The following is a 19575-nucleotide window of genomic DNA, read 5'->3' on the forward strand; positions in this document are numbered from 1 at the left end:
TGCTGCCGGGGAGAGATCGTTCGTGTAATGAAGCAATTTTTGCAATTGAAGCACATCCTGACGCATGGATGAAGCTGCAATGCATTGGAAAGGTGAAAAGAAGGCAACGATTCTTTTTAAAGTTCCTGGGGAAAAATATGAAGTTTAACCTTGAGAGTTCAAAGGAGAAAATTAATGGAAGAATTTATTCGTTGTTTACCTTATTTCGACTTCAAATCTTTCAGACTGTTTAATTAAAAGTTATGGAACGTTATGTTGTTATAATTTGTTATCAAAAATCAATAAGCATTATACGATAAAGATACGAGAAGGTAATACCCAAACCAGTCCGTTCATTTAGTGGGAAACGTTATAAAATAATCTCACGACCGTACGACCAATGGTTTCGCGAATGAAAGTGGTAAATGACAACCGTTTTGCAAAACCGATAGCCATGCCAATTGCTCTGCATTCGAGTGCGTCCCTTAACCGGGTGCAAGTGCAACAACCGGGCAACAGTAAAAAAAACCCGAGCAGCAAAATCGCCACACCACCACCATCGTGCGCGTGTGAGCATGCCGCACGTATGCATTTCGGCATCACAACAGCTGCAGCACTCCGCTGCGAGTGACGTTTTCGTAACGTCAGCCATCGGGTCGCGTTCTTCTGTTTTTATCACGTCGAAAAGAGTGCACAGCAAGCACGCGCATGTGCAATCGAGCGCAACAAGAAAAAAAACCTAGACGAAACGACAAAATGTTGCCCTTCTTCGGCGTTGGCGCTTGACCATTTTGGGAAGCGGTTAATGTTTGCGGATTCTGCGCGATGATTATTGTTTAATGGTTTGGCAGCAACCGCGTCGGAAGGGAGGATTTTTTTTTGTAGTTGCTTGGCTACGGTTTACATGCCGTGTGAGTCGTGTTCGGGAATGGATCTGACATTAAGCGGAGTTGCAATTAACCAACAGCGCTAAAGGCAACAATGTTGACCTAGCAAAATGTCGCCTGCGGGAGCTAATGAACATGCACTGTACGGGCTATGGGGAGCTTATTTTTCTACAGATGTCTACCATCAGGGATGATTTAATTATTAGCTGCTTAGTTTGCAAGTAATTAAGCAGTACTTTGAGGCTTTTCAAAAGTCCTCTTTGCGAAAGGTCCTGGAAAACTTGATGCCGATGCAAATGAGCTACTCAAGGCCTTAGGTCACCGAAGTCGGCAAAAAGGAGTCGGAGTTATTCTTCCAGTTTCTTTAGCTTTCTATGTCGAACTACATTACTTCAACCTTTGCAGAAGCATGACCACTTCCACCAGTTCCTTGCGATGATTTAATACTCGGCGTCTTTTTAAATACCCAATTTATGTTCACGTCGATTTGAATATCTTTCTCAAATATTCGTCCTACTGTTTGGATTATTTTACTGACGAATTCGCCTGACCGTTCCCAAAGCGAGTTATGATTGCTACGGCTGAGGGTTTGTAAGATATATGATCGAAGTTTGTTTTTTTCTTTCCTGGATTGGGATTTGCAGCTGGTCACTTTGGAACTGGAATGAGCATTAAGATTTTTTTGAATCCTTTTTATGACTTCTTATTACTTCCAAATTTGACATTCATTGCAATGCATTTGAGCTCCAACGAACCAAGCTGCATCTTCATTTTGTCCGTTAGTTATGAGGTCAAATTTCACTACAGTTTGCTGTGTGCGTTTACATGGGGTAAGGAATACTGACCACCGACGATATCAGTTTTTTTTATTACCAATAATTTTTAATCGCCAATCTAAGACGTTTCCCTTGCGACGTGGATATGGTGCGCGGGACGAAAGGGCATATCCTTCTGTGTTGCCAATTTATTAGCGTTATAAATTCCCCATGGTTTCGGAAGCTGTGTCGGGGAGGGTTTTGGTTTTTTTGCTCCCTCTTCTTTGTTTGTTTATTTATTTTATTTTACTTCTCCGTTTCGGTGGTGGGTCCACCGGCCGTTTTGTCGGGCTGCATTCAAATTAGCGGAAATTGAAAATAAATTTGAATAATCCCCCAAAATATAAACTCATTTCTCATCTTCCAATTAAAATCCGCTCGTATCGAACTCGTTTCGAGGGATTTTGAGCAGTCCAGCTCCAGTACCTCATCTCGGGGTGGAATGGCATGAGCTGAGAGTAATCCACATGGCATGTGGTGATTGAAACGAGGGGAAGAAGAGGGAAGAATACAAAAAAAAATGAAGTAACTCTACTGACCACCAAAGTGGACAAACTTGGTATAGCTTAAAACTGGTCCCTCTTCTGGCGTTCTGTGCCGAGGTTTCAAAGTGCGCGGTTTGGTTCGCGCTACACATGCTACTCATTCATCCGATACTTTTTTTTCCCGATCACAGCTGGTTTATGTTAAGCTGTCAGCTTAAATCATACCTCCACACTTGCAATCGTAGACTTTTTTTTGCAGCCGAGTGTTATTCAGGTGCACTCGTTGCTGCGGTTTGCACCCGGAGTTGTAATAGAAGTTGCTTATCGGCACCGATGTTCTCCTTGTGTGAAGTTTGCCCCCGGAAGCTGACCCGGTGGGGGCTACTTTTTCTCGCGACCCAAGAGAAATCAATTTAGATAACTGACTTTGTCGGTATGGGTGGTTTAGTGAAAAAGAGGGCGTTGTGAAGGGATCGATTAGAAACACGGTAATTAAGCCATTTAATTGCAACGCTTAATAAGCGGGTTTCGGTAGAACGGATCCGCCACCGTCGTTGCAATCGCAATCTAAATAGCGTGTTAATATGACACACGCGAGGTTTATCACTTTGTGCGATCTATTCGGTCATTTGCCTGTGAGTTAAGCAAGTGCAAGAATGTTGCTAAATATATAAGCAAAGATAACTAATAAGGCGCTTAGATTCGGGTCGTCTTGTCGTAGCTTTAAAGGAGGAATAAAATTATAGAGGTGATAAATAAATCAATTACGCCTTGTTTTGGTGCAATTATTTCACTTTACGTAAACTTGAAAGTCTAGCAGTTTAGCTACAATGTTTCGAAAAATGTTTGCAGTCGACTGCACGGGTAAGGATTAATTTAATTTTACGAGCAATCTTGTATCGACAACCCACACTAAGAATATCACACGAGCTGCTCTGTAAATCTGATATCTAAAATGTCTAATTACACGATTCCTTCTAAATATACCTAATCTTCGGAGCAGAGAAGGAATTAATGGTCTACATTCATTAGCTGATGTCTCGATCAACTAAACATCAATTGATCAATGCGAATTAGGGTTGGAGAAGTCATTTATCTTCCCCAGCGTTCGTTGTCCCTTTTTAGGCCATGGCAAGTGCAACCGAGATGCGCACATGAGACAAATTAGCATAACGTACTTGTTAGCCACTGAGCGAACCACCTCGGGCGACATGTGAAGAAGCGAGAGCTAATGTACTATCCGATCGATAGTGATGCATTGCCATTTACAGGTTGCGCTTGTTGATAAATGGATCGACCGATAGCCCCGAGTTAACCATTCCAGGGGGGTTTGCCTGCCGGGTACCTAACCAACCATTTGCTGTAAATCAATCAATATAGGAAGAGAAATGTAACGCCTAGGCGTGGGTCTGCTTCGAAGCTGTGTGGTTCGATATGTGGCAAACATTTCTTCCGCAAACGGGAATATACTCGAACCCGTCCGCTTGCGTCACATGTCACAAGCGAACGGGGTGGACAGGTTTCACCGGGTAAACTGTTATCTTTCACGCCACGTTTGCTTTCTCGGGTTACTTGCGTTGCTCACGGCCCATGCAGCCAAATCTGCCCGGGAAGTTGTCTTCGTTTCGGTAGCCGCCTGGCAGTGCTTGAACGCATGGTGAATGTGTGATTAGTGCGATAATAATCGTAATTATTATTAATTGCTGTTAACAATTACGATCGATAATGTTGGATGAGTTACTTTCTACTTCTCCTTTTTTCGTTGGGATCGTCCCTGGTCTTCTGTTCGGTATTATTGAAGGGATTCATTTTTTCATCAAAATGATCGTTTACTCAGTTTAATTTTGTACCGATGTAAGATTCGGTTGTACAATGTTGAGCGAATTGAAATTAAGTTTGTTTAACAAATTAAAGGCAAAAAGTACATAATAACTTAAAAACTGTTTTTAAATTGTCGAACATTTCAGAAGATTACCAACATGAAATGTAATTTTGGAGATAAATTACGACTTGTTGAACAAGCTGTTCACAAGAGAATTATTGATTAATAAACAAGATCCTTTTAATACTATTTTTCTGTACTTTGAAGACATGAATTTTCTTAAACTTTGTTTAAAACTTTATTTTTAAACTGCAGTTTTAATAAATTAATTACCATTAAGGTAGTCTTTTTCTGCTAGTTCCGCTAGTAAACAACATGGGTGGTTCGTTTGATTCTTTTTTCTCCACCGGTCATTAAGGCTAATTCGGACAATTTAAATGGACGGACGGAATTAGTTGATATCAGTTAGCATGAAACATATTCCTTCATCCGGCAGACATTCTTCCTCGGCCGATACTTCTTCGGACGAAGAATGAACGTTTGTTGATGATTCTGTTTTGAAACCGTATTCGGACCGAAGCCTGGAGAGATTTGTGCAGGGAATCTCCCGAAGATGGTGAGTCATAGCATTAGGTCAGTGGTGCTTAGGTTTTGTTGTTTTGCTTTAAGATTTTGTTCCTAAGAGGTGGATAAATAATATTACCAGAAAAAGGTAAAAAAAAACTTTTGTAAAAAAAATATTAACCACAAATTCGATAACGATCATCCAACGTTATTGACACTTTATGTTCGTTCGTTTTGTTAGCAATTTGTAGTTGCACCACTGCAGAAAAGCGGCAAATAATTACTTAATTTCGAGACCATTCCGACGATCCAGCACGAATCCAGAAAGTCCAGCAGGCTTAATCTCCATTTGTCTCTCCCAGCTGCACAACTCCCCAGGTTGAGTTCGTATTTCATAGCTCCAGTTTGTAAAAAACAAATGCTCCACAAAACAAAAGCTTAAGAAAACACTCGCAAATGCACACAGAGAGACAAAAAAAACAAGCAAACAGGAGTAAAAAACATAAGATATTGGAGGCCCATTTGGATGGATGGTAGTGCGAAAGAGCATAAATATAGCGAATATAAAACAAAAATAACCAAAAGAAAGAGAAGGAAACAAATAAAACAAAAAACAATAACAAAATCAACATCGGCAAACCAGAACGCCGACGACCAGCGCCGGACGATGAATGATATCGAGCAGCATTTGTGGTACAAGTTTATTAATAAAGACCACACATCTGACATCTCGGACCACCCAGCGTGAGCCTGTAGATGTGTGCCGGAGTTCTTCGAGGCTCCAGTTTTGGGTCGAGGGAAACCTCCGGGGGAAGTCTTCTTCCCCCCGAGTGGGGCTAGGGAATGCTGGCTTCCCTGCAGCTTGTCTCTTTCTGGCCTCCGACTGAGAACTGCTGTTAGCTGGGACTCACTTTCCCTTTCCTGGCGGGAGAACCTGAGAAGCCATGGCAAAGTTTGACAGTTGCATGGAAGATTGGCGAACATGAAGCAAACATCGTGGATAAAACGGAAACGAACTGTTTCTTGGCTTATTACGCTTATTACTGTATTAAATAAGTTACTTCATGTTGTAACAGATTATCTCATAAATAATTTTTTGCACAAAATTTCCTCCAATGTTCTACTAAGACTGAACAAGAGATCAAAATTTATGTAATCAGAAAACTGATAACAGATTGGGTGTTAATTTTTATTAAAGTTGTTTTCAACCAGAAATCCTTGGATAATAATCCCCCAATACACCTCTTGGAAAGGGTTCCTACTTCTGCACCACACATAACGTAACCAGGTACATTTTTCGGTGACATCGCTTATCGTACGAGACATCTTAATTAATTATGTTGTTGGGTGCTCAAGTGCGCCCGTCCGCTCTGCATAACGATTACCGACTTCCAATTGGGGTACTATGCGATACGTCTATCCCGTTAATTACTGACCGTGCTCGTCGTTCTTATCTGCGCTGGTCCGTGTTAGGCACGCATGTGTTCCTGTGTGCTTGTTGGTGTTTTCCTTTGTTTATCCTGTTGTTATTTTTCTGTTATTTTGTTTAAAACGCTATTCTCACTTGGAAGACGCACCGCGCTGAGGGTCAATGAGGCGATGAATGAAGCTGAGCGAAACGAAAATGGATGACGGAAAGTCTCAAGACAGCTGGAGAGGATGTATGTGGGTGTGTGTGAGAGAGAGAGAGAGAGAGAGAGAGAGAGAAAGGGAAAAGAGCTATCGAAAGACGGAAGATAGCGATACCTTACCAAATAATCGGAACATATCAATTTACCTACCGCGCCGGTACCGTTTAAGGGCTCAATTTAGAGCTCGCACAGGTTGAAACGGAATGTTGGAACCTTTTTGGAAAGCAGAACAATGAAGAAAAGCGCCACCAATCATCAGGCCCCTCAAGGGCTCGAAACGGTTTCCTTTCCGCGCCCGTCTTTTAGGCGACCGATAGACGACTACGGATTATAATTAATTATTTATTAATTAAGCACAGTAGCGCATCGACTGTTTCGGGCGGTCGAACTGTCGAGATAAAGCATTCAACCGAACACGACACGATGCGTATTGCCCTTGGTGTCAGGGCAGACGAAATTCATCTTTTTCTGGGTCAGATGAACCAAAAGGGGAAAAAAACGTTTTGCAAGATGAATGTGGCAATCGACAAAACGCACGAAGTCGGAAGTCGGCGATCGATGCGGGCCTTTTTTTTAACGGTGTGTCGCGGTTATCGTGTTCGAATGTTTTATTGGACATTTTATCGTGTGGATTTATTATCGGAAACAACTTACAGCCAGTCGGCACTTGAACCAAAGTGCGCGTACGGCCATTTTTTGTTAGCTTAAGGTGGGGGGAAAATGTTGCGGTTTTATAAATTGTGTTCCCCACCATCGATTGAACACTGTCGATCGTGTTTCTTGCCTTCCGCTTTTTTACGGGAGCCCTTCCAACGATCGAACCCTGCGTTCATGGTCCATGTGTTTCGAATGTCAACACCAGCAACACCTGCACAACCAGCACCGGCACCAAAGATACACGGAAACGGGAGTCACCGAAATGGACGCCGTTTAGATGAATGTCTCACCTTCGTTCGTTCGATGAGGACAATGTCCTTCGGATCATTCGGTCCATTGGGAAGAGATCGGCAACCGGAGTGGTGTTGGTGATTTAGTGTGACGAGTCGGGTGTCCCATCGGGTGCCGTTTTGTATCGTAACCCGCAAAACGGCTTCACCATAAATAGGGGTTAAGTTATTGAGGATGAAAACGACACTAATTAGCTGGCGAAGGTTTGAAGGCTTGATGGCTGGAGCGGTGGACGGATCTGAATGAAGGGTTTTACTACACGTATCATAGACGATGATACTGGCGGAAGGTATGCGTCGGCCGAAGAATTATCACATTTGTTCGTTGAAGCCTTAATGAATTCGACGCAAATTGGCACCAGTTGTGTTGTTAGTTATATCATAGCCGGAGGTAATTGACACCAATGTTGCGATTAATGGAATAATTCGATTGTTGCAGTTAGTAAAGGAAAGTTTATTGATTGATAATCAGTGGTGTTTTAATCAGTAAGCGCCAAATATTTTTATTAATTAACTAAAAATTAATTTTTGAAATATTCAAAGGAACTTTAAGAACTTCAAGTGTTTGTGTGCTAAAATACTATTTTTTTATTATATAACAGTTCGACCACCTCCTCAACAACATGATATAATTCTTTCCAGTAAATTGTTTTTCCTATGTCTCGCAATTTCCGATGTGTTTTCACCTTCAAGCACCGTGGCGGAAGCTTGTCTGCGTTTTAGGTTTTGTGCAAACACTGGAGAAACGTACCAACCATTCTTGACCAAAAGTGGGGAGTTTTTCTTTCTGTTAACCCTACTCGCAAATTAATCAATCCAACTGCCCAGTAATAGCTTCTGACAATTGAATGTATCCGCAAAACCCACCGCACAAGGTAGGGGGCGATGCGCTGTAGTCTCATCCGTCCATGGACCTCCCTCGATGGTCGCGGCATGGCGTTGCCATCCCGGATGCGTTCGAGTAATGCGCGCGAAAATGCACTGATGGCCATCCCCATCGAACAGCCCGTTCGAGCTGTTGAGCTGTTTTGGTGTGTTTTCGCTTTTCGTTTCGTGTGCCTGTTTTTTTTTGCGCTGCTTGACCCGTCGTCTTTACGTCACGTGAGACATTAAACTGTCCATTTTCCTCTCCCGGTTTCGTCCCTGGTTGAAAGCACCCGGCGGATGGACGGATCGATGTAGAGCGTCTCCAGCTGACTGGGGTTCAATTTTCTTTCGATCTCTAGACACTTTCCATTTGCAATGAAGAGCAAAGAAAAGGCGAACGAAGCTCTTCTCCCCTTTGGACTGTCTAGCGTCGTGGTTTTCGCTAGACAGCGATCGGAATCCGAGTCTAGTTTGCATTTTTATTATAATGTCAATTTGTTTAACTAGCACGCGGTGCGACTCCTCGCGACCCGACCCGAGTATTCGCGAATGCGCTGCTAACAAGCATCAATCGAACCTGTCTGTAAGAATGGAAAACAATCTAAAAAAAAAAAACACCAGCTATATTGATGAACTGCGACGGATGGGTTGGTTTGGAAGGAAAATAGCTTCAACGCCAATGCCCTTTCTGATCTTTCGGCCGAGGGCCCCTTTTTTGCTGCCTTCACGCAATGCTTTGTGGTCGGTTGTTGCGTGCGATCAGTGATTCTGTGGTGGGCCGAAGGTACGTTTTAACGTTACATTAACACAAGTCTTTATTCTTATTGCTCTTACTGTGAAGCAAATGTTTTATCTTTACTTTTAAAACATTTTTTCTTAATATATCACTTTAAAGAAATCTCCATCGAGACATCCAACACAATCATCACCATACGAAATGAAGCGCTTAATCGTACCCAACCCGATTGATGTGATAATTTGCTCACACATTAATGTCGGTTTCGATCAGCGCTTTTGGATTTTCGGTGGATCAAAATTAGGCACTTTATGATTCCGATTTCCGATAATCGGCGAACACGGTACGCATTCCGCACGGCCCGATTGGCCGAAAAGCCGTCGGCGGCAGAATCGAATTGATCGCACCACATTAACGCTAACCCACATAATCGATCGCACAGCCCGCATATGGCAGGTTCTTCGTTCGACAAACGTTCGGCTCGATATGGGTTTCGAATGTGAAGTTTCGCTGCTCGTACTAACAACACGCCACGCTACGGGCGGGCGATAATAAATCCTCCAAATGAAGTCACCGAAGGAGTCCGTGGTGTCGTGGGTCGGTCGGTGCGTAGGCGCAGAAGCACGATCACGAGCAAGCATTAGTCTAGTAAAATTTAGCGGTACGAGCTACGAAACCGATAATCGATTAATCACTCGCTTTGGAAGAAATTTTTTGGCAACTAACAACGCGTTGGAAAGTAAAACTTTTGCGGAACGAATTTATTAGAAATTGTAAACTGATGCAAATCGCATTGGAATTTGTGATAGGATGAGATAAAAAATTGTATGATATTTATTTTAATTAGACACCTTAAAGAAGTGTGCAAAACGAAGAAAGTTTTGAGTATAGTACAGGACGGGGTTTGTTCGTCAAATAAAATTTCCCCCCTGCTAGAAAATGTAGTTATCCGAGTGTGGTTCATGATGGCAGACCGGTTGATTCACACTTCATAAATTTTAATTTTATGCTTCATCCTGTTTTTCTTACCACCATTGCAATGTACGGGCCAGAAACGGACAAGATGGTGTAAAAATACAGTGACCGGTTTCGGGTTCGTCGTCTGCTAGTTGTTGATGTTTTTCGCTTGCAACTGTAACTAGCAACTGCTGCACACAATTGTTGTCTTTTGTCAGCATTTGACCACTCCCGCGTGTGCGTGTTTTCATTTTCGCATCTTTCTCATCGGCCACAGCGACAGGTTTCCATTCTCACGGATGACTTGCGATGACGCATTCGAGACATAAAGGGGGGTTGATGTCACCGAGCAGTCGCAGCGACGTACGCACCGCGATGTATTTAGCCAATGATCTACCTCGAGATCGGATCGGAGGTCGGCGAGTGGTGGTTCTGTTCCAAAATTCATGGAATTAAAAGCTTCCCGGTACACGGCCAGAAGGATGGAGACCGAATAGTGAACCCGAAAAAAAAACCGGTAGCCTAGCACCGGTTAAACAGTAGCATCGGATGGGCATGTTTTCCTTCCAGCTGAGAATGTTATCCACCCGGTCCACCAGCGGACAGTGCCCACCCCCGGTGTGTGCCGCTGAAAGCCCGAACCCGGTGACAGGTGCGGTGTGGAAATAGAAATGTTAATGAGTTAATTAGTGGTCGTCGACAACGGACGACAAAAGCCGAACGAAGATGTTCGCGCAGCGGGTACTACGGCTGAAGATACAGACGAGATAATATGCTTCAAAGGAGTTTCGTGTGGAAGTGCGTATGTTGTTGGTAGTTTTGCCTTCTTTTTGTTGTTGTTGGGGTTATTGTTTAAACCGTTGCACAATCCTTTTCCCACTTTCGGTGCTCGATCAACCGTGGGATGGTGGAAACAACTGCCTCTTCGTTCTGGTGTGATTGTTCATTCTGAAACAGAATTGTTGTCTTTTCCCACTCAGATCCTTCTTGTTCTGTAAAAAAGTCTCGTATTTTCTTCAGTTGTTTCTTTCTCTCAAAACATTGACGATGATTTTCCCGCCTCTAATTGATCCTGTTAAACTCAATGTTCCATGTAAGTTGAACGTCTTCCAGAACCTGTCGACTGTAAAGAAAAGGACTTTATTTTTTGGGTTTTTTTTCTATTTACCCAGAATTGAATCTTTTTTCAATACATCACATGTAAAAGTTAAATACGTGAGAAAAGAAACCACCAAATGTGCGTGCCTTATTTTCCATCACTTATGGCGTGGAATATGTTTTCTTTCTCCCAGCTGCTACTCATCACGGCAAGTGTGACTTCACTTAAAGCATAATGGTAAAACATTAATTGAAAGGAAATAAAAACCGTCTACAGTCGTGTCAAGCGTGAGAAGGAAAGCCTCGGGACAGACGCGTTGATTAATCAAGCGAATTAATTAGACTTCATGCTGATAAGAGAAAAACACAGTGAATTCATATGTAGCGAATCACTTGAAGATGATGTCTTCATTAAGGCTAATGAATCATGTTCCATTCGTTGTGGCTTTTTTATCATAACGATGACAGGCCGTTCTACAAGGTTTTGCAAAACTTGCCTGTGAATGGGGACTCATCTTTGTCTCACATTGGGAGTAATGGTTCGTTCGTTGACCTTAGCAACCTTAGCGACATTTTGGCAAAGAATCGGATAATCGCAGGTGTTATCAAATGACGAAATCTTACCCTTGCAAAACCATTAAATGTGTTTTTAATAGCCACTAAACGATCAACCGGGTGTGTTCGGTTCGGTCAGCAGGAGAGAAGTGAATTGGAATGTTTTGTAACCAAGGACACAAACAGGTGAAAGCATCCCAAATGGCGGCGTAAAGGAAAGCCGGTGCCGTTGGTGCAGAAAGGGACTCGAGATTAAATTTCTTACTTCTCTCGCTCGTTTGTGTTGATACTTTTTACGATGGAAATGTCACAGTTTTACGGCGTTTGTTTTTAGTGGAAGTGTGGCCTGGGAGTAAAAACGAGCCGAACGACGAGGTTCGCCGGAAAGCGATAAACCGATCGCACTGATTGACTGCGCCCGATCGCGTGTTGCGTGATGCGTTTGATTTTATTGTTTTGCGTTTTATTGCCGGGAAACATCGTCGCAAAACTCCTACATTATTCATTTATGCGCATTGGAAAAGATTGATCTGCCCCGCATCCGATCCCGATGGCATGGAATGATCGATTGATCGACGGCTACCCATCCGTGGATTGGTGGATGGGTAGATTATGGATTCGATATTCGAGCCCGGGTGGCCTGGCTGGATGTGATCGTTTCGTTTTATTATTTATCCCTTGGACGGTCAGTTTTTGGAAGAAAATGAGAAAAATTGTCTGAGAGATAAAAACCAGATGTGATAAAACAGCATTTGATGAAGCTTACATAGCTAATCAACCTATTTTCTGACTACACATCAACAATGATCCATTTGTAGGTTGTGTCACGAACGGGAATGTGTGTCGTGTAGTCATCAGAAAAGCATAAAACGTCAAACGAAATGTTACATTTTTTATCTGTTATGAATATAAATAATATTTGAGCTTGTCTAAATTTTATTAGTTATATGAAAGAAGGATTTCAACGATGACACAAGGAAGGAAAGCATATTTCTGCCATAATAATCGCTCTGCTATAGGTGGGTTTTGAACGAATATAGTAAAATTATATAATTACTTCACATAACATCGAAGTAACGATCATCAACTAAGGACAATCATCAATCAAACTATGGACAAATGGCTTGTAATGGATCGCCTCCAATATCGTCCAATTCTCTCTGGCCGCGCACGCACGGAAACACATGGAACGTGCTGACCAATCGGCAATTGGTGCAAGTATCGCACCCTTCAATCGCGGTCACGTGCATCAATGCGGCGATGGTTTTGTACGCGTCAAACGCGACGCATTGGCGAACGCGAAGTCGTGCGGTCCGCATTCCACCAGGACGGGCGCTTTCTCTTTACCAACGTGATACTAATAGAGACAAATAGATCGAAATCTTTTCACTGTACCTTATGTGGGTTTGGATTCCGTGTTGGTAAAGAGTGTTTTACGTTTGTTTCGGTTCCTACTATCAGCAAAAAATGGATGACAAATAATGAGTTTTGTTGTATTTGTTGAGAAAAAAAACACCAAATTCAACTTCGTTAAGCGATAAGGTAAAATTTCCCGCTTATCAAGTACGAGTGAATTGTTTTCCATCAGCCTGCAGCACGACTTGGGATTCTCCATATCTAGGGCTTTAGGGCACCGGTCTTTTTAAAAAAAGGTTGCCCATGTTCGGAGAAACAGTGTCCGCCACTGTAAGCGTTCGCGTAACTCACATCAGGCACCTCGCTTCAACGCCGCTACCGGCTTTGTTGGATCTATAAAACATCCACAACCACAACCGGCTGCAGAGCGTGAACGGCGAGCAGGGCAAAAACAACAGCCAACATATGGAGACCATTTTGGGGACCACCCAAATCGAGAGCTCCCCAAGACTCCGAAGGCGAAACGGGCTGAGCAAGTGTTCGGGACGTGAATGGTGTGTTCGCCGACCGGGGTTGGTCTTGCGTTCCGACCGAGCAGCGCATGGAATTGAATCGTAAACACACATCAGACGAATCTTGTGCCGCAGATGAGGAGTTCATCAATGCTGAAGCTAAAATGTGCCGGGTGGGAAGCTCGAATGGGTGGGTGGTAGTGCAGCGAGTGAGAACGGTGTTTGATGTTGCGTCTGCGAGTGAGAAACTGCAGTCGAAAAGCTGTGGGAAAAAGGGGGAGGGATGGGGATGAGGGGTGAATTGGGTGGTGAGTAGATCGTTTCATTTACAACATAATAACGTGCCGCGAGTTATGACCAACCGAGGCGATACAGTGGTGGTGGTGGAGTTTTATTAGATTTGCTTTGCGTTTGCTAATTGAAATGTGAGATGATAATTAAGACGAACCTCGCCGTTCTTGAAGAGCAACTCGAGACGGTGTAGCTCCGAAGGGATGGTAAAGCCTCACCAGTGCTGCAATGCCACTGGAATGGTGCGGCTTGCTTTGCAGTCGCAATGAAGTTAAAACAAAGCAAAAATTAATTATCTTTGATAAACATTTTCAAGCTTCAATCAAAACTAACGTAAAGCTTAAAAAAAACAAACATTCTAACGTGGTTGTGACTTCCAGCTAAGCTTTGCAAAATAAATAAGTTCTGTAGAACTCGCTTGTCACTTAAAAAAAAGCTGAACACGAATATCTTGGAATAAACATGACATTGATCTTTCCAAACACGTCGTATGACATTTAGACGATTAAACACAAACCAAACAAACTCATCTCGCTGTTTGCATACAAGATAATGACGCACGGTACAATGACTTCCTTGTGTACACGCAACAACCAACAAAACCTGCTGCCTAATGGGCTTTGGTGGAATGTAAGAGGAAACAAAAATAAATACTGCCGCGTGAGCAAAATTTATCACCTCATTTGCCGGAGTTCAATCCTTCGCCAAATGTGTCACGATCGGGACCCTACAAATGGCTTATTACGGTTTATAAAATTGGTCACAAATCTCATGCATTCGGACATCAATTCGCCAAACCATCGACTTCGTTTGGGCTTTGTTGCGTGTTCCAGGGCTGGTGAAGAAATCAGCACCAGGCACATCCACGACCGACCTTGTCCAGCGTTTTATTTTGCTTTCCTTCGGTCCTTACACGCTGCTCGGAGACGTTTGCAGTGCTGGGAACCTTCAGTCACATTCTCCTTCTCTGTTCCAATCTGTTCAGTTCTTCGCGACGTGGGTGGCCAGTTCCATGCACCCGGAGCTCACAAAACTCGATATGCATGCGGTGCATGTGCAGCAGCAAGCGTAGATTGTCGTGCCCTGCTCCAAAGCCCCCGCTTTACAAGCGATTGGCCATTGCGAAGGTGTAAATTAATTGAGTTGTAAATTTTTCCACGTTTCCGTTCGTTCGGTCCATTCGTTGTTGTGTCTCGGTGCGGTTACGAAGGAGCGTTTATGTTGATGTGCAGCTCTTTTCCGCTGGCACGCTGTTTGTGCCAACTGCATATAAGGTTCGGCCGGGAAGCTTTTATTCCGTGGCCTGTGGCCGGTGCGTGCTGGTGGACATTTACGGGAATCAAATTTACCGCTAATTTTTCTCTCTCTTTTCACTCGCCTTTTTTATGGAATTGTGGAGAAGTATTCGTACAAGCGATAGAGGGAGAGAGCTTCATGACGATAAGCTCCACCAAGACTGCGAGATCGCAGATCTGCCCCTTTTCTTCCCCATAGAAGTCAAGTTATGCACAAGCTCTCTTTCTCTCCAATTTCTATATCGTTTCTTGGCTTTCTTCGCCTAGCATTGATCATAGCCGCGTTGGAATCCGCCACCGTCTCGAGTGGCTTCGTTGGTGGGCTTTTCGCCCAGTATTTCAAGACTGGATGGAAGACAACTAAATCCAGCAAGAAGGACACGAACGAGGTAGGGCTGCCAAAAATTAAGCCACCAACTTCCAGATGATTTAACTTACACGCACATAACCTGTAAGCTAATCAGGGGGACGATCCATCAAATTGATTAGCGTCACCATGGTAACCGATCGGCAAGGTTCATCAGCTCACATGTCTGTTGAAAATGCGGTGAGGTCCTCCTTCAGGAAATATTGATTCGATCGATTTTGGGAGAACTGGATAGAACGGTCGCGTTTGTTGGGTATTTGCATCAGAAATAGCTTTCAACAAATGTATCTAAGGTGTGAGGTTAAGGTGATTACCTTCTCAACTTTGTTAATCTTAACATCTTCTTTTAAACGATCTACGAACTAGACGTGGTCTTTGCTATATGCTGTATCACCTGTGCCTGGTGACCTGTCAAAATATTCTTCTGTAGATCCATCAAACTGAATCCCAAGTATCACATTTTTGGAAATAGGTAGTCCTATTCTCAAGCATCGAAGAAAAAGAAATTCTCCAGCCCCTCCATTCTTTGCATAGCGTGAATCATCCGGACCGAATGGACCTGCTAAGGAACCTTAAAAGATACAAAGCGAAGAAGCGAAGAATCAAAACATAGAATATGCTTCAAGAAGTTGGAATGAAGATGTCAGACTGTTGGACACGACCTTGACGTACGTCTGTGTGTTTGTCAGAAGGAAGGCAGAGGATGTGGCATCACCCGTACCCAAGCGACAGTTCTTGAGCGGCGTTGATTGTAGGGTTTTAATCTGTCCAGGGAACATTGCGAGTACAATATCATTACGTGATGGGTGCGCTTAATTTCTTTCCATAGCTTTGGTGGAATTGCTTCGTGAAGTAACGCAAGTGCTCAGGCCTCGTTTAGACGTATATAGAGCAGCATGGGAAGGTCGGGAAACAGCATCGCCGAAGTGACCCTTCCACTTTTGGGAGTTTCTTTTGCGTTTCGCCAGAATGTATTCCCATTCGGGCTTCCGATCCCCTGCGCCCCCTTATCCTCATTTTTTATATCGACAGCGCGTAAAAACTGAAAGCGAATAGAAGGAACACCCCAGAAGACCTCCATCGTTGCGCACGGTGGTCGATGGGATTCTGTGGCGATTCGTTTTACCATTCCCTCATCCACCGGGAGCTTCGCTACCGGCATGGCTAGCGGTTGCGCGCCTCCGAGTTAATAAATATATGTTTTTCTTTATTGAAAACTATTCATGGGGGCATTAAAATGATTACTATATTCATTTGAATTTTAAGATGTCTTCATTAGGTTTCGGTTTTCCCGTCGTGTGTGATCGCTGCCCATCGCGGGGTGCTCTCGCGAGATCGAGAAACCATGGTAAGATAGGAATGCAAAATCAAAAAAGACAGGAGAGGAAGAAAAAAAACACACACACGAATGGCTGATGGGAAGCGGAATACGAAAGACGTGAAGTTGTGATAAATAATCAGCAGCCAAGCTGAAATGGATTGGGGAGGTGAATTAGAGGTAGAGAGGAAGAGATCTTAAGATTTGTTGATCTTCTGTGTTGATTCAGGAGGATCACAACTTTTAGCACGAAGGGCAGCTATAATCTTCATTAGAGATGAGTTGTTTTTAAGAAGACACACAAAAGTATTGTTTTGTAACCTTTAATATAAACGTTTAATAATATTCGTTTGTGTGTGACTGAATTTTGCAATGGATAAAATGGATCAAAAGACTAGATCAATTTCGTTGTCACTTTGATGCACTACTGACGGATAATTTAGCTGTAGTCTTCTTGGAATCGCCCCTTGATTTGGATATAAAATCCATCATAAGAAGGTTTCCCGCATACAGCACACAGATCCACTGCTGTCACAAGTCACCATCCTGTTCCGTACGACCGAATATCAGTCATGCGCAACCGATGACAAGGGCGACGACGATGATGCGTATGCAAATAAAGCGAAACACGCAAAAATCTTCGTATCCGCCAACTTCGATCCGGTGCGATCTTCCTCCGAGCTGTGCAGGCACTGCATAATGAGCCGAAAGATGTAGTCGAATATGTGGCAAAACGGAGTAGAAATTAAATAAACCCACAGCCAAATAAAACGGGCGGGAAACGCCAACGAAGGGTGGAATACAAAAAAAAACCGTACCGGGGCAGTGAAAAGTGCGCGCGAATGTTGAACTCGCCGTCATACATAAATCACATAAATGGTGTACGGTTCACATTAGAGCTGAACATTATAGCATTACGGAGCGGAATGAATGCCGTGAACATGCTTAATTGGGCCCCCCGTGTTGGATTATGTGTGAGGTCCCTCAGGAAGACCCCGTATCCGGAAGGCTTGCATTCAAACTCCCGGCTAGGAAGGGATGAGTAGGGGTTGAGGTGGCAGGGTAGGTGCCACTCCTCTGCTGAAATGTTGGGCGCTGATTCGGAGCTAAAATCGGCAGCATGTGGAACCCGTACGGGAAGTAGCCTGAAGTTGAATTTATTTCGGACCTTATAGCTGCATCTCGAACAGTTACGGTGCGTTACAAAGTGTTATTCGTTTTTAATTGATTGTGTTATATTTTTCTTTAACAAAAATGGAAACATTTTACTAATCGCTCAATTTAGAGATGAAAGATTTTAGTATAAATATTATTATTTTGGCACTTCCAAATTTTTAATAGCTTCACCAGTGTAGAGAGAAATTGGTACCGTCTGTAAATACTTTGGAGAGAGTTTTGTGGCTCCCATTCGAAAGATCGCATAAAAATCACACACTCGCAGCAGCTTTAATCTCGAACCGAATGTTATGCTTCTATGATAACATATGTGGAGCATCGCTACCGCCGCTGTGCAGGCATATGGTTGCGGTAGATCGTACACGATCGTGCCCTGTATCCTCGCATGTGGTCACCTTCGGGGGGCCACTCGAAGACGCTCGAAAATGAAGATATTACCGTTTTTGATCCACAAAATCAAGCCCCAACCTTGGGGCGTTTTTGGCGTTCTTCTTGCTTCATTCTTCGGTACCCTTCTCTTGTTCCTGGATTGATTCAGTCATGTGTGGATTTTTGACTTCATTGAGGAGTTTCTTTTTGGGTTTCGTTTCACTCGTACCATTTTGATTTGTAGAAACCGATTAAGAGGGGCTTTCCTTTATGGTTGTTAGAAATTTTTGAATAGTTTTCATCATATATTTTTTACTAAATATTTGCATTTGACTATTGAGATTTTATTTAATTAAGGAAAATTTCAAGTAATAATTTTATTATTTTTTTTTACTTTATTCAAAGTATCTCTTAACTAATCAGGGTTTTAAACTCTTCGCTTGCAGTACCGTCAAATTTAAATTTTTATAATTGTAAACTCTATAAAAATGCGATAAATAGAATTTACGAAGCAAAAGCTTTTTTTTTGTTGTTAACATTCTTTTGCACCATTTGTCCACCGCAAGCGAAACATCGTCTTGGGAGGTATGCATCCGTCAAACGTGGATTTGCTTTCGTGTGTTTGCGCCGTCTTTCTTCAACCTAGCAGCCACATATGCCTTCGATGCGTCATTCATACCCATTGCACCGGGTGGCCAGCGCCCGGAGGATGGTGACGGTGATGGAGTGTAACTGTTTGTAAAATAAATCAATTAAGCCATCGATCGAAACTGAGCCGACGATCATCGGTCGATCCGCAGGCCCCACCGCGGCGTGAGCGTAAATAAATATCCCGTCCCGTTCTTGACGAACCATCAGCCGGACAGTTCGATTTGAATCGCGATCGAAGTTTACCCCTTCGGGGGGTGGTCGGGTTTTTTGAGTAGGTTGCATCGACGATAAGATGAGATTTTTGCAGCATTGGCTGCATTTGCTGCAGGTGGAAAGAACGTACCGGAGGCAGATGGGAAACAATGCAATGAATACGTTCGATGATGAGATTTGACTCTTGATCAATGGGGATTTTGTTTTTTTTGTTGCTTTTGATTTTTTGTTGTTGTTTTGCTGGCGACGATGGTTCGAGGAACTGTGGAAGCATTTTTAAAGGAATCGTTTACCCGAAATCGTCTTTCGGTGGAATTCTCCTGCAATCTGGGCGGCACACATTGTGGCGCATATGTGTGCGATGAAACCGGCGTCAATCTACCCTGTCTTTCCGGGCAAGAGCATGGTCGTAGCTCACAAAAAAAAACTTGATGCCGTTGCTGGTCTCGGGTTTTGGTATTCATTTGTTTGTTCGCTTTGCCTCCGTATCGGTTCCGTGCGTTTCGTCGCTTTCGGGTTATTGCTTTTCTTTCCGCACTTTTGATTGATGTTTGAAAGCCAAACTTTAATGTCTTAATTAGTTCGAGAAGATCGGTCGCTTGTGCGGTGGCTCCCCCTTTCGGAGGTCCCCCTCAATTGGAAGCCACAAGATCATGTGTGTTTTCCTGGAAAACAATTTAATCA

Source organism: Anopheles funestus, chromosome 2RL (genome assembly GCF_943734845.2).
Source record: "Anopheles funestus chromosome 2RL, idAnoFuneDA-416_04, whole genome shotgun sequence".
Lineage (NCBI taxonomy): Eukaryota > Metazoa > Arthropoda > Insecta > Diptera > Culicidae > Anopheles > Anopheles funestus.